The sequence below is a fragment of the Camellia sinensis genome, chromosome 6, assembly GCF_055761805.1.
Source record: "Camellia sinensis isolate YWXY chromosome 6, ASM5576180v1, whole genome shotgun sequence".
Lineage (NCBI taxonomy): Eukaryota > Viridiplantae > Streptophyta > Magnoliopsida > Ericales > Theaceae > Camellia > Camellia sinensis.
Genome location: NC_138966.1, coordinates 69,413,815 through 69,430,001, shown reverse-complemented (window position 1 = coordinate 69,430,001; position 16,187 = coordinate 69,413,815). Strand labels below are relative to the sequence as shown.

Below are 16,187 nucleotides of genomic sequence, written 5' to 3'. Positions count from 1 at the left end.
ACAAGAGGGAAAGAAGGAGAAGAAGAAGACAGGTTGCGGAATCACTCTTAGAATCTTTTAGGCATTACACCTAGCATTTGATTGCATCACACAATCCGTAAAGAAGCTTCAAAAGCTTTGAAAATTTTCTTAAATATCAAATCTATTGAATTAGAAGAATTACATGACTTCATATAGACTTTAAAGACTTCCTATTCCAACTATAACAAGAGAAGTGAACTACTAAAAATTCTTTTACTTCTGAAACCAATTTAAGACCAAATAAGAAAATATGAATAAAATTCAATTCAGTAATTTGACCCACATGCCAACCCCTACAACCCAAGTTAGCAAATATGAAAATTACCAAAATACCGCTACCTTAAAATCCTAGTAAATTAAAACTAGTCATAAAATAAGACTAATAATACTAGAGACATGATTATGTATCGATTTTTTTTTTTGAAATCATCCTAATTTTCAAATATCATCACTTGATGGAAAAGGGAATATCTATATATAAGAGATTAGAATCACTCTTATTAAGGGTTCCCTAGCTTGCTTGCCTACTTTGTGGATAGGGGGCTTTCATCATTTTTGCCTTTTTAATCTAGCCTTGTTGGGTAAATGACTTTGGATATTCGGAGAATAGAAAGACAATCTATGGAGAAGGGTGACGATAGAGGATGGTCTGACTTTGTCAAGCACGTGAGCTTTGTGGTGATGGTCATAGTGACCTTGGATCTTCATAGTGTTGTTGTGAACTAGGAAACTTTGATAGCAGATTACATGAGACTCCGGAATGGTTTGGGAATATCTCTCATTAGATTGCTCTAGGACTAGTAATTGGAGGCTATAAGTTATTTCTTTGAGCTTCTATACAGAATTACTGTTCATAGGAGTAAGATTGGCGGAATCATGGTAATGGGATTTTCTTGGTAAAGTCCTATTATTCTCTAACATTTGGTAGGGTGAGGATCTTATTTCCTTTTGAGGTGATTTGGGAGTTGGGAGCGCCAACAAAGGTGGCATTCTTTGTATGGATGATTGCGTTAGACTCTTTTCTTACTATTGATAAACTAAAGAAGAAAGGATATAGGCTCACTAATCACTTTATTAGTGTTGTGCTGCTTACGTTAGAAAGAGGAAACAATAGATGACTATTCCTTCTATTGATAACCTAAAGAAGACAGGGTATATACATACCAATCATTGTCATTGCTTATATGAGAAAGAAGAAGAAACAATAAATTAGGAGTGTTAGCAGAGTGTCAGTGTCTGACACGACACTTCTTTCATAGAAGTGTTCCTACTTGTGGATATATGGGAGCTTCTATTTGCACCCCAAAAAGTAGATTAGGCGCCCCAATTTAATGATATATTTTTTTTATTACTATTAAGTCCCTATTTAAAATGACCAAAAAGTACTTGACTTTGGAAAAAGTGTAAATAAAAGGGTTTTGAAAACCCCATTCATCATCAGCCCCAATATTCATCTTCCCTATTCTTTTCCTACTTTCATCACTTTGCATCTTCATACCCAACCCTAACCCAACCCTATTTACTTTAATCCATCATTCTTGTATTCTATTTCATATTGAAATCAATAATGGATAATAAAGAAGACGTTTCCAAGCAATTTTCTATAGAGAAATTAAGTGTTTAATTGTTGTTCATCATTTTTCGTAGGTTAGTTTTCCGAATTGATTTGACACTGAGCATCCGAACAAACTTCACATGTTTGGAATTAAGTATCCGGACAAAATATTTTGTTCGGCACTGAGTATCCATATGAAACAACTGGCCGAAATAAACTTCACGTGTTTGGAATTAAGTATCCGGATAAATATATTTTGTTCGGCACTGAGTATCCATATGAAACAATCGGAATCAATTTTTTGTGGTTTGGGCTTGAGTATCCGAATAAACTTCATATGTTTGGAATTAAGTATGCGGACAAATATATTTTGTTCCGCATTGAGTATCCATTTGAAACAACTGGGACTAGGTAGCCGCTGGTTAGGGGTGTGCGCGGTGCGGTTTGGGTAGCTTGAGAGTGAAATTATGAACCGAATGGCGGATTGGCAGATTGATAGATTGGTAAATTGCAGTTTGAGTGGTTTTGGATGGATTGGTAGATTGAAGAATATTTTAGCCAATTATCAAGTTTTTGCATAATATATAATACTAATTTGCATAATATTTTTCATATATATGACACAAACTAATTTTACATAATATTTTTCATATATATAACTACTAATTTGTAATAAATTTCACATATTAAATATCTTTCACACTCATTTTTACTTTCATATTTTATTATAGGTTAAAAAATATATATGTATTAACTATAGCGGAGCAGAGCGGTTTCGAAGGCGGATTATAAATTTTAAAGTTTAAACCGCGGTACAATTTTAACGGATTGGGCAATATTTTGCACAGCCCTACCGTTGGTTGATGTAGGAGTAGTAGTTTGCTTTGATAGACGGATTGCATAGAGGAGTAGAGAGAGACCCTCTTCGTCTCGAATGAACTCAGAATCCCTTTTCGTCGCTTGGAATTCCAGAGACTCCAAATGTGGTTTTTGTTCCTCTGTTTATTGGTAATAGGGTGTACAAAGTAGATTTGTATAGGGTTTTAGAGCTTTTAAGATTAGGATAGGTATTATTTAGAGTGTCCAAACAAATAAATAAAATTTCAAATTTATTATTGGGGTGCTCAAAGTAATGGGGTCCTCGACCTACATTTTAGGGTGCAAATAGAAGCTCCCATGGATATATATTAAAATATAGGGTAAATTACAAATACACCCCCTGAGGTTAATTTAAAATACAAATTCTGAAAATTACATTCCACCTGTTGAAGTTTTTAATTTCATAACAAATAGTCTCTTTTGTTAATAAATCATCAAATGAATTAACAGTTTTTAATGATGTCAGAAATTTATTTTAATTAATAATTCATGTAATTTTATTATTCTATAGAAGAGTAGTCAAAAATTTTATTTTTTTAGTTAATTCTGTTAAATAAAAAATTCTGACAAGAAGGTATTTGTAATTTTCCAAATTACAAGGGATAATCCATATTTTAAGCAAATCTTAGGAGGTATATTTGTAATTTGCTCTAAAATATAATTATATATATGAGAATTTATATGCTTGAGTTTAAGTTGCCCCTTTCCCACCCAGCCCCTCCTGAACCTAATCAGATTCTACTTGCCCATTCCCAAACTCATCCCATTAAGGTTGGGATATTTTACTAAAAAAAGCATGGATGATTGTATCACGTGGTGGTTGTGGAGAGAAAGAGATGGATGCACTTTTGAGGATACAGAGTTGGTGGTGCAAAAATTAAAGATTTGTTTATTGCATAGTTCTCATTTTGGTATGAAGGATTTTTTTTTTTGTTTTTTTTTTTCGAATCCTCTTTTGCCCTAGTTAGTTGATAATGTAGGAGAGCTCAATTTTTGTGCTGAGCCAATATAATGCATTTTGAATTTTTTGAAAATTTTGAACCTCATACCTTATATACAAAGGTCGTTTCTTAGAAAAAAAAGAAAAGAAAAAGAAAAGAAAAATATTGAGATTGAAAGGTGAATACCTTACTCCGCTTCTAGAACTTTTTTCTTCTTCATGATCAAGCGTAAAACTCTGGACCCCTCTTTCTCATGTTCCTAGTAGTACTTGAACCACATTTCCCATTTGATACTTCGTGGCATGTCTTTAGCTTCTGATATTGTTGTTTCTTAGTTATGGGCAAAGTTTCAAAAAGCGGTGCTATGTAATGGTTGCGGTCTCAGGCGCCACCCGTTATGCCCACTTTTGCAGTGTGACAGAAAATTGCATGTGTAACTGCTGTAACGGTAGAGTAACAGTCTTAATGTCCCATTAAGGTGCAGGTAAGCCTCTAAATAGGCTTGGTTTGGAAAAAAACAAAGTTTTCAGGGCCCTTCAAACATCCTTGGTTTGGAAAAACAAAGTTTTTAGAGCCCTTCAACCAAAAATTATTGATATACCTCAGAATCCTCAGATGTATTATCTATAGCCTTATTTTTATCTTTGAAAGGTTTGAACAACTTTAGAATCTCGGATCAAGAGAGGGAGAGGGTTCCAAACCTGTAGATGACCTTAGAGGCCCTAGTGGGCTTTGACTTGCATGGTCAGTGGGAGATAGAGTGAGATTGACAAAGCCTGAAAGGAAAGGAGAGGAGACGAGAGACAACAGGATGCCGTTGCCATTGATGGGGTCACCTCATCAGGGAGCTTTAGCTTCTAGATATTTCTTTTAACCTTCTCTTTTATTGACTGTCTTTTGATATGATCTGGAAGAGTGCTGTCTTTTGATATGCTTTAGAGTGATGTTCTCTAGATAGATGATAGAGATGTTATACACTATCTATAACAGTCATTAATATCTACAATTCTGTTTCTACTTTTATTTATTATTTACATAGATTGTCATTTATCTGCCAATTTTTTTCCTATGCAATTTATTTAATGTGATTACATTAAATATGAAATTATAAATATAAAAACACTGCTAGTATTTTTGTTTATTGTATGATTATGAACATTGCCTTTATTTTTTAATTTTTTTTTTTTAAATTTTAGATTAGATCGTTGTTTTTATTTATTTAGTGAATTGAGTTTAGTTTATGGACATTAAGTGGGATGTTTGCATAATTTTATGGATGTCTTCAAATCATTCTCTTTTTAATCCAAGATTCCACATATAATTTTGTACACATTTAAATGTGAAATTGATTTTTTTTTTAACCAAATGTAATTTTGTGATATATAAAATCATTGATTATTGAAAAAATGTATTTATAGTAATTGGAAAATATTATTAAAATATGGCATATATTGTATAATACTTTAAAAAAAACAAAATTTATCAAAATCTATTTTAAATCTCAATAAATGTGATTCTGAAATAAAACAAGTGTATTGGTCAGTTTTCTTTCAATTGCATGAAGAAAAAAAATAAATTCATGGTTCTGGTTGCCGCAACCATTACACTACGGCCGTTATACTCTGCCACGTCACTGCCATCACAACCGTTACGGTAGCTGCAACCATTATTTGAAACCTTGGTTTCCATAGATGGGATCATTTGACTCTACAATTCATTGTATATATAAATTTGTTGTGCATCTCTTTTTTTTTCCAATGAGGTCTTCATTTCTTATGAAAAAATATCCCCTGAAATTATTAAGTATAAGCTTCACAATGACGATCAGGCCATTCTTTGTTTCGCAAAAATCAAACACTATTCCCTTTTATTTTTATATTTTCTCTCTCAGAATTCTCTCTTATGTTGCAATCTACTTGTAATATGTTTATGAGGACTCTCTTATGGTTGCATTAGTGGCTTGTGATTTGCAGCTCATCTAGTAACATGTTTTATTTTTTCATTTTTTTTACCCTTCTCTGGCAGAAAGCAGGGAAATTAGGGTCAATATTGGACAACTTTTACAAGGGGTTGTCAAAAGCGTCGACAAAACTCGTATAGTAGTTTATCTGAGTTCTGATGCTGATATGGTGTCTAAATGTGTGGTATGCCTTGTCATTGCTTAGTATTCTTTTATTATTAATTGTCCTGTTCTCAAGCAATTTATTTTGTTGTTTAACACTTCAATTTGTACTTCTATACAGACCAAGGAGCTTAAAGGCATTTCAATTGATCTTCTCATTCCGGGCATGATGGTTAATGCATGTGTACAATCAACCCTTGAAAACGGAATCATGTTATCATTCCTTACGTACTTTACGGGAACTGTGAGTTTGCAGTGTCTGTCATATTTTTGCAGCAATAAGATCATGATTTAACAGGTTATAAATTTGTTCAATTTAACTGTCTGCCACCGTGATCTTTCATTTCATATCTTTACAGGTTGACATATTTCACTTGCAAAAAGCATTCCCTACTTCAAATTGGAAAGATGATTACAATCAAAATAAGAAGGTTTGGGCACTTTCTCACCCATTTTTTTGGTATCTCTGGTGTAGAAATCTATAATAGGATTCTTTGCCCCCCTTTATCTAACCCATTTATTGCTGTTGTCATTTGGCGTATCTGAGCTTAAGGCTTAAGGTGTTCATGGTTGTGTACTTTTTTGCCATAAGTTTAGGTCTTGAGATTTATTTTGGATTCGAAGTTTGTTTAGAAGTTTGGGACAAGTTTGCAAAGTATTCAAGAACAATAATGAGACTTTAGACATCTGGTAAACATTGATATCATCTTTTTGGAGTGACAAGTTCAGCACAAAGACTACTGTAATTCCTAGTACAAGCGGTTGACAACAATTTCTTTTTCTAGTAAAGCATGTTAGGCTGGAATGTAATTATGTTTTGATAGTTTTGTTAATGTGAATTATGTGACATGTCCTTGAAACTCAAAACTTAGGTTAAAATCAATACTTCAATTGCATCATATGAATCTTGAACTTACTGCAATAAAATGTTTTAATTTCATGTGTAGGAAAAGATAAGATTTGTGGACACGGGTGAAATCAGAGAATGCTATAGTGAATGATATAATATGTAGTTTATTTGATGTGACAGTATTTTGTGCTTTGCACCACATAGATACTTATATTGGAAGGCTTCAAGAGATAATTAATTGCACACTTATTAATTGTAAATTATATGATTGTACATCAACAATCCATTTTTTTATGGTGAAGCTAAATGTTCACTCATTAAATACAAGAGCCATTGTAAATATTAGAGTGTTAGACTCCAACCGAAGAAGCACAAACACGGACACAAACACTGGCAAGGGATATGGTGATTTAAAAAAAATGAGGACATGGGCATTGCAGGGATACGACAATAAAAACATATTATTTTTTATACATTTTTATTTGCTATGAAGATTAATATTAATCTCCACAAACAATCAAAATTAACAAAAACTGACCGTAATTCAATATATATATATAACTAGATTTAAATAATTAATAGACAATCCATAAAAATATCCATCAAAAGCAGTAAAGAAGAGGGGGAAAAAACTACTTGGCATGTCCCCGAAGTGTCCTCAGCCTGGCCTTGAAAAACAAATTAATTAAATAAGGTGACACATCAGCTGGTGTGTCCCGTATGTGTCCGCCTTGTCCCTGGCGTGTCCGACACTGCTACGGCACTTGTGTTGGAGTGTTTGTGCTTCATATCATAGCTGGTGCTTTATAAATATAGAAGTTTCGATGGAGCAAAGCATCATAAGAGGGAATTGGCCTTATTGGAGTGATTTGTTCTCTTGCTGATTTACCTTCACTGAGATTTGTTTAAATTGCTCTTTGCAGGGATTCTATAATTTTATTTGCTTTTGTTTCTTGTGCTAGAAATATAAAATTTAATCCATTGATAGTTTTCCAGCCATGGTCTCTAAAGCCATTAATTCTTTCTCAAATTTTGATGAGTTTTCACTTTTTGTATTTTTACTAATATCTGTTACCTGGGATTAGGTCAATGCTCGGATATTATTCATTGATCCCTTCACTAGAGCTGTTGGTTTGACTCTGAATCCTCACCTTGTCCATTACAAGGCTCCACCTTTTGTAAGTTTAGTACTTATGATAATTCTGAGCTTTCTCCTGGAATATACCAAGTTGCAAGAACATTGATTGCAATCAGAGATCATTTATTTTGTGCTGTTATTTATTAAATGTTGCTTGGAGTGAATGTGATCTAGTACTTCTTAGTTCTTATATGTTCAGATTCTAAATATGATTTGGGTTGTTTCGAATTAACAGTTGAACCCTGTGCATAGGAAAAAGGTACAATTAACATGCGTGAGGCCAAGCTTCAGCTTGTGCATTCTTTTGGGCTCAAGCTTGGTATTTTTGGTTTTGAGACTTGGTTTATTACGCTTTTCCATAGTGCATTAAAAGAAATTTTTTCACTGGACAAGTTGAACAGTTTTATTAAAATCCATTTGTACATGGGGTCACCAGAATGAAGCAAAATAGTAAAAGCCTGCTTTGTACACAAAAGACTTGAAAATCTCTAGGACAGGTTTACGATTGTAGCATGCATATGCTAGTTAACTTACCTAAGCATACTTTAGCTTCGCTTATTGGCTCTTGTGCCTAAAGGGATTTGGTGCTGCTCAGGCTTCACTGACAATTCTCTTTGTTTCTGCCAATAACTTTTGTTTTCCTTCTTCTTTTGCATTCTATCTGATATATATATATATATATATTATGTACTAGTTGAATATGTTTTGGAATAGCGAAATTGATATACAATTTGCTCAGTTATGGAGTTCATTTTTTGGGTTCATTATGCAACTTGTTAAAACTGGAGATATCTTTGACCATTCAAAAGTAATCAGGGTGGATAGAGGATTCGGTCTTCTACTTGAGGTCCCTACTTCTCCAATCCCAACTCCAGCATATGTCAGTGTTAGTTCATCCTGGCATCTTAAGTTGTAGTGGTGATCTTGATTTTATTCAGCTGGGCTACTGATTTTGTAATGGTAATATTTAATTTATGAGATTCCTAGGTATCTGATGTCGCTGACAAGGATGTTAGGAAATTGGAAAAAAACTTCAAGCAAGGGAGCCATGTTCGTGTTCAGATTCTAGGATTTAGGCACTTGGAAGGGCTCGCTATGGGTGTTTTAAAGGTCACTTTTATATCTTCCATTGAATTCTATTTGAGGTTGAATATTCTAGGTTGAACTATATTTTAGTTTAGGTTGTTATTGTGGTGCTTTTGATGGTTGGACTCTTTTGTGTGTGCTTTTGTACTGGTTACATTATATGTATGTACACAAGTAAATTTCCTCCGGGACTTCATTACCATTTATGATGTTTTTATTTGTTTTACAAGAAAAGTTACATTTTTAAGAAAAGAAGCTGTAATTTTTGGCCTCAGTTTGATGAACTAATTTTTAAAAGAACTGCATATATTTTGTTGTGGCGTTGGTTTGAGTCACGAGAATTAGCCTCTCCGCTAAAAAAACCACTATAGAAAAAGAGTGGAGGGATGGCTGCCTGCCTACCTAGTACCTCTCCAAGACTCCGCTGTAATGCACTGGATACAACCTTTGTTTTCAGTTAGCATTGTGCGTTGGGTTCTTATTGGATAGCACGTCCCCATTTCTTCCACATGGTGAAGGAATATTGTTGGGGAAAAAAACATAGAAGATTTGTAGGTTTTTTTTTTTTTTTTAAAATTTTAATTTTTAATTTTTTATTAACATATACCCTCTTTGAAGGTCTTTTGGGCTTTCAAAAATTTCTTGTTAACAGTTTGTTTATTGCCTTTGTTTTAGGTAACCCAGCAAGGCATGTGTACTAATGTTTTGTGTGCATTACATGTGCACCGGGGTCTCTATAAAACTTTATTTGTACTTACAGAAATATAGTCTACTTAGAAGTAGTGTTGCTGGAAAATGCCAACACCTTAGCGACGTTTTGGAATGCACGTTCCGAAACATGGTACACTTTCGTTCCAAAATGGTGAATTTAGTGGTCCCATAATTTGTTTCTATGTTTTTTATTAAAAGGTCTCCTTAATAGGGAAAATTTAAATATAATGAACTAAAATTGAGATGGAATGGAGTTTTGGATTATGAAAATGTAAAACAATGGGCTTTAATATTCATAGAAGTGTGTTGTTGAATCATCAATTTGAAGAAAAATAAACTATAATATATTGGATATTAAATTAAGAAGTCCACCTCTATCGTACCACATTTTAGAGCATGTGGTGTATTACGTTCCTGTTCCCATTCCTCGTACAGGAATGATCCACATTCTAGGTAACATAACTTAGAAGGTTAAATTCCGTTTCTCAAGTGTTGAATGGATTCATAGGATATTTTGTTTGTATAAAGAGTGCCACTTGATTGGGATCTTGGAACTATTAATGTATTTTATTTAGTGATTTCATACCCTATCATGATTATATCTCTAAGTACATTTTTCTCATTGATGCTCAATTTTGTATCCACATAAAGCTTTGGTTCATCTGTTGATTTAATCCCATCCCTTTCAATATACACCTTTCTTAGTCCACCAAATCGTATTGCACACTGTCTACAGCATCATTCTTTAATATATACTTTTCCTGTTGATTGGGTGCTGTTATTGATTGATTAGCAAAAATGTTTTAGCAAGATATGTTCTGATTTAAGGCTTTTTGATGTGCTTCTTCTAGTATTGAATTTTCTCTAATGCAAAAGAAATGATTGTTTTGGCTTACAAATTGCCTTGTTATTGCTAAAAAGTAAATATAAATAGCGGACTGGTTGGAATATATTAAGGGGATTTATATGGTTAAGTGTGAAAAAATGGTGTTTTTCCTTCCTCAATGTTACTAATGAATATGTGGCTTATCTGGTTGCATACATTCTTGTCCTTGCGTTTTTCTTTTAAGCAGAGTAGCGCCTTTGAAGGTTCAGTTTTCACTCACTCCGATGTGAAGCCTGGCATGGTGGTAAGAGCTAAAGTAACTGTTGTGGACAATTTTGGGGCCATTGTTCAATTTCCCAGTGGTGTCAAGTCACTTTGTCCCCTTCGACATATGTCAGAGTTTGAAATAGCAAAGCCTAGAAAAAAGTTTCAGGTTATTTTTAAGCAACATGTCCTCTTAAAGATGCTTTTATTACTGCATTTTTTCTGTGGGTAGTTTGCACCAGTTCATGATGTATATTGAGAGCAGAAATACTTTTTGTTTGTTTGTTTTTTTTCATCTTGTTAAAAGAGATGATTCTTTTTCTTGTCAGTTACTTTGTTTAATGTTATCTTTGGTAATTTCTGTGCAGGTTGGAGCTGAACTACAGTTCCGTGTGCTTGGATGCAAGTCCAAGAGAATCACTGTTACTCACAAGAAAACACTAGTATGCTTTTCCAGACTTACCATGAACAAGCTTATAAACTTTAAAGAACTCCTTTAAAACTTAAATTAGAAGTTCAAACCCTTTTATTGGATTGGTCCTGTTTCAAAATCTATGAATGGAATGATTGAAATTGATCAAATTTGTAATTCCAAGCTTGCCTTGTTGCACTAGAGAAGTGTCTAGCTGGTAGAAAATAATTCCTCTGCTAAACCCAAATAATTTGTATGAGGTCTTAATCATTATTGATTTGTGAATGATGCTACTCGTGTTTTTTCTGATCTGCTATATTTTCTTCTAAAGTTTTTGTTCCTTTTATCTTTCTGCTGTTTCAGTGTATTTTTCTGAGGTAATAAGACATTCACTGTTATTTGGTGTTTAAAATCACATTTTGATGTATCTATGCCCCTATCAATGAACTAGTGCACTGGGATTGTGAAACTTGTTAAAATTATGCTTTTGGTTTACGGAGTTTTTATGAAAGAAACCTTATATGCCTTTGAGGAATAACTCTATTGTTGTAAATTTAACTTGGTTGGTTTGTGTTCCTCTCTGCTGCATCTTAGCAATTCTTTTGTTCTCTTTGTCAACCATTACCAAATGGGTACATACATTTTCACGTTGTATTAGAGAATGTGTTGAGGGGCCACACATAAGTAACACCCCTTGTATAATCAAATAAAATACAAAGAAAGAAAACAAGAAAAAGTATAGAAAATAGATCTAATACCCCCAACATCTAAAAAAAAAATTCTCTTAGTCCCTGAATTGCCTCAATAACACGCCATTTCCACAAATGGTGTTTTTTTTTCTCTTTTGTGATTTCCATCCGGTTTTCGAATAACCCCATAAAATTTAATTTCCAGATATACTTTTTCTCAAATTGTCTCATGCATTCATCCAGGAAAACAGAAAGGCAGTAATATGCTTCTTTGGAAAACCTTTCCTCCAACATGGGACTGCTCGTACCCTTTAGAAGACTTCACCTCTTAGCTGAAATCAACCGGACCCCACCCCAACCTTATTCTTTACTGTCCCTGTGTATCTCACATGTCACAGCTTACCAAGTATAAATTTTAATAGCATCTCATGAGTTGAGGGTGGAAAATTCCTCCGTATTGTAGGTGCTACTGTGCTGGAAGTAGAGTTGATAATGTCATCTTATTCTTGAGCATAGCAAGCTCTCTTTGAGACCTAAGGATTTATTTTTGCAACATTTGTTTTTCATCAGCATGAATTTTGTGAATTTTTCAATTATCATAATTTGGGCTGACTGGATTGCTATGAAGTATATGATGTGTGTAGGAGGGGTCACCTTCTCAATTCACCTGTTAGTTATGCGGACTCATATTACATGCTTGTATATGCCTCTTTATTTTAAAGAGTTGCATTTCATTTCAGTCCTCATTTGTAAAAGTGAATATTTCAATTTTGAACTCAATTTTTTATTCTTTTCTATGAGTTGGTTTTTGTTGAGATCCTTTGAGTAACTCAATGAGACTTTCCCAACTACCAAGGATCAGCTCGTTGAATTGTTCTTCTTTACTCAGTGTGGTATCAGTTATGTCATTGAATGTTCATTTTCAATTTTTGTTCTTGTTCCCTCAGCAAAAAAAGAAAAATAAATAATAATCACTTGCTGCTACCTGTGCACCTGTGTTGGCAGTATTGCACATGGCAAATCATCTGAGGCTGGATTCTATTATCCTGTTTCAATTGGTGTGGTCTGTAATGTGTCCTAAATATTATCATGTCGTATTTGATCTTGTATTGCTAGTTGCTACTAATTTATCCTTGCATTGTTCAACGCCTGAATCTAGTCCCCCCATTTAATGAATCTAAATGAGAGAAATTTTGGTTACAGTGTAAGCTATTATTGTAGGTTGCATATGTCAAGAAACATGCTATCAAAATGTAGGAATAAATCTTAGAGTAACAAATTTTACTCCATTTGATACAAAATGCAAAAAAAATTTTTGGGTGCTAACAACCCTCTTCATTTCTGTTAATTTCTGTTATTCAAAATGAAAAATTAAAATAAAATTGCAATACACTCATGTATGATGTTTTGTACATTTTTTTTCTGTATCTTTTCAGGTGAAATCAATGCTTGGAATTGTTAGTTCATACTGATGCTACTGAAGGATTAATAACACATGGATGGATAACCAAGATCGAAAACCATGGATGCTTTGTGCGATTTTACAATGGAGTACAGGGATTTGCCTCAAGGTTAGTATCAGCACCTTTAATTTCAGTTCCAGTCACTTTCTTTTGCCTTGAGTGTGAATTGTGGTAATAATGTGATTGTAATTGAATGACTATTGTCTTACTTATCAAGAAAAAAAAGTAGTGTAATTACATAATGATGGTCTTTAGGCCTCTTCTCTTCTTTGAAATTAGCTATGCTAAACAATATAAAATAGCTGGTTTCTTTTGTTTCCTTTGGCTCCCAACTCCAAAGGTTTTTAGCTCTTATGCTTTTGTTTAACGTCAAATTTTTTTTTTTGCATGAATATGATTTTAGTAGTTGTCAAATAAAGCTATGGTTTTTGTCTAAGAGATGTGGAATCTAAATAATTAGTGGTTCTATATTTAGACTTTAGTTATGGCATAAGCCCGATTAACTTATTGACTTTGGGGGTTTGGATGATTTGACAACTTCTTGAGTCTCTAAATAGATATGATGTATTTATTTGGACTCTGCATTTTCTTCATTAAAATTCTTCAATTTTTTGAATGAGCAAACTATACCACGCTTGCCAAAAGTTACATTACATATATTTGGAAAACCAGATTGGTTCCATAGCGCAAAACAAAACATGCTATGACTCTTTACTTTTTTATAATCTGTTGCGAATATCATTGTCCTGTTAGAGGCCATGGAGGGTGATGTGTCAATTTTAATTACTTGCAAGTGTATGGACCATACAATAGTATAGTTTAATGAATGCGAGGTTGAACCCACAAACACTTACGATTTTTGCAAAAACTAATCAATTTCAAATTAAATAGATCCTAATGTAGTGAACAAATTTTGGTGTGATTGAAATTAATTATAAATATGCAATAAAAAAATAATTAAATAAATATAGAAATAATGGAATTGAAGAATAAATTAATCTGATGAATAGAACTAAGGTTTCAAAATCCACACTCAAGCATTTTTTTTTTTTTTTTTTTTTTTTAATTCTCTTCACAATAATATGGAAATCAATCTCAATTATTATGGAAAATAGGATCGTTAAATTCTTTTGAAAATAATTATCTTATGTACGTTCTTCCTCGCCTAAAAGTTAAAAATCTAATCATCTAATGCATCCGTTTGCACAAATCACAGTAGATATCCAATATACGAATTGAACAAGATAATAATCAAGGCAAACTATTAATCAGTAGATTTCAAATCATGAAAGAAACATGATTAAATTCATGTCCAAAATTTACTGAATTAATTACGAAGAGACAAGAATGATTAATCAATTAAATCACAATTCAAGAAAATACAATTAGGTTAATATTTAATTACTATGAAGCATGAGGTTTCATCTTTAACCTTAATTAATAGTTTAGTTACACATTGCTGAAGAAATAATCAAAGTCATAAAAATCCCAAGGAGTTGGTCTGGTGGCAAGGCCTTGGGTCTTGGGGGTGTGCTTCTTCGAAGGTTCAGGATCGAAACCTCTTAGGTACTAACAATTCCTTGGGGCAATTGGACTAGGGGTTAACCCTTGAATTAATTGTGGTGCACTAATGGGAAACTCCTTGCCAAGGGCCTGTGCACCCTTGGGGAGTAGTTGGGTTTTGATCTGGACACCCAAGTGTCAGTCAAAAAAAAAAAAAAAAAAAAAAAAAAATCAAAGTTATAAAACTTACTATTATTGAAGAAGATAATAGCAAAACCCTAACAATCTTTTTCTTTTTCTCTCTCTAAAAAGTCGTCCCTAAATATAAGGGTTACATGTGTTTATATAAAAGAGAAAACCTAAACCTAATATAATAATAATAAACTATTATTAAATAAAAGTACAATTTGTAATAAAAAAAATTATTCTCCTTGCTGAGGGCCTGGGCACCACTGGGAATTAGTTGGGTTTTGATCCGGACACCCCATGCCAATAAAAAAAAAATTGTTCTCCCGTGAGTAGTATGGCAAAAGTGGTGCAGTTTGGTTTCTGAAGATATCCACTTGATTCGAGAAATAATTTGGTGCTTTTTGGGTCTTGGTACAATTGGACAATGCCAAATTTGCTAAAAATATAGAATTGGTGTTGCTAGAATGGCTTGAACTAGGAACCTCAAGAATAGAATCACCACACTACCAACTAGGCTAGACACCTCAATGTGTTATAAATAATTCCAAAAAAGTTTTTTAATCTTTTCCTATGCATATTCCAATTTCCTTCATTTAAGAGCATTTTTCCATTAAACTTCCAGAATACCTAAAAACATAAAAATAAGTATAATAAAATAAAATAATATATAAAATAGGTCTAACAAAGAATAAATTAAAGGTATAAAATAGGCATTATAATGGACATGTCAGAGGGACCACTTCTTTGGAATTTCATAGTTGTTTGCTCGGAGGTGTTTCTAATTGTGATGGGTAGGCAGGCTGAAGTGATTACTTGGTCCTTGCTCTTATGACAATCTATTGTGAGATATCTTGGATTTTTTTGTTTATTCTCAAGGGTTTTTTGTTTTTTGGAGTCTTGGTGGCACAGGACAATAAGAAAGAAAAAGAACAGAGAAATCTTAGGATTCAGCACCTAAAGAGTTTGGTTTCAGCACCAATCATAGAGGAAATCATCCTAGGTTTCAGCACCTGAGGAGTTTGGCTTCAACACCAACCATAGCAAAAATCCTAATGATAACTATTAATTTCTTTCAAGTCCACTAAAACCTATTACGCATAGGCTTATTTGTAGGCATTCTAAATAAACCCTATCTATAATAAAACACTACACTTACTGGATCCTAGTGGAACACTAAAACCTCAAAAATAAAAAATATAGGATAATGCTAGTAAAGTAATAAATTGTAGTCTTCAATTCATCTTTATTTTTTGCCTTTTTGCCCCTATCATTTCTCTCTAGCTAAGAAAAGAACTCTTGTCCGGAGAGTTGTAATGGCTCTATTGTATACAAAGTTCAACAGTAGGCTTTATGGGCTGGAGCGGAAACAACAACTGCGACTTTGGTAGTGCTCATTATGCCAAAGATCTTGTGTGGCATAAGGATACATGCTGAGCTGGCGAACTTCATTGGGCTTGGTTTTGAATGGTTGTAGTGTGGGCTGGGTTAATGGGTTAAAGAGTTTTTGGGATTAGTCAGTCAGTTGTAATGAGATTTTG

The 16,187-nt window shown here is 33.3% G+C and overlaps 1 pseudogene across 1 annotated transcript in view; it reads left to right on the top strand.

Annotated features, from left to right (window-relative positions):
- The window catches only part of LOC145792676 (rRNA biogenesis protein RRP5-like), an 87,038-nt pseudogene that overhangs the window by 11,198 nt on the left and 59,653 nt on the right, over nucleotides 1-16,187 (top strand). The window contains exons 6-13 of the transcript XR_014332423.1: nucleotides 5,422-5,540; nucleotides 5,640-5,762; nucleotides 5,878-5,949; nucleotides 7,454-7,546; nucleotides 8,494-8,616; nucleotides 10,377-10,562; nucleotides 10,762-10,836; nucleotides 12,931-13,065. The product of XR_014332423.1 is annotated as an rRNA biogenesis protein RRP5-like (transcript). The remainder of the gene's footprint in view (nucleotides 1-5,421; nucleotides 5,541-5,639; nucleotides 5,763-5,877; nucleotides 5,950-7,453; nucleotides 7,547-8,493; nucleotides 8,617-10,376; nucleotides 10,563-10,761; nucleotides 10,837-12,930; nucleotides 13,066-16,187) is intronic.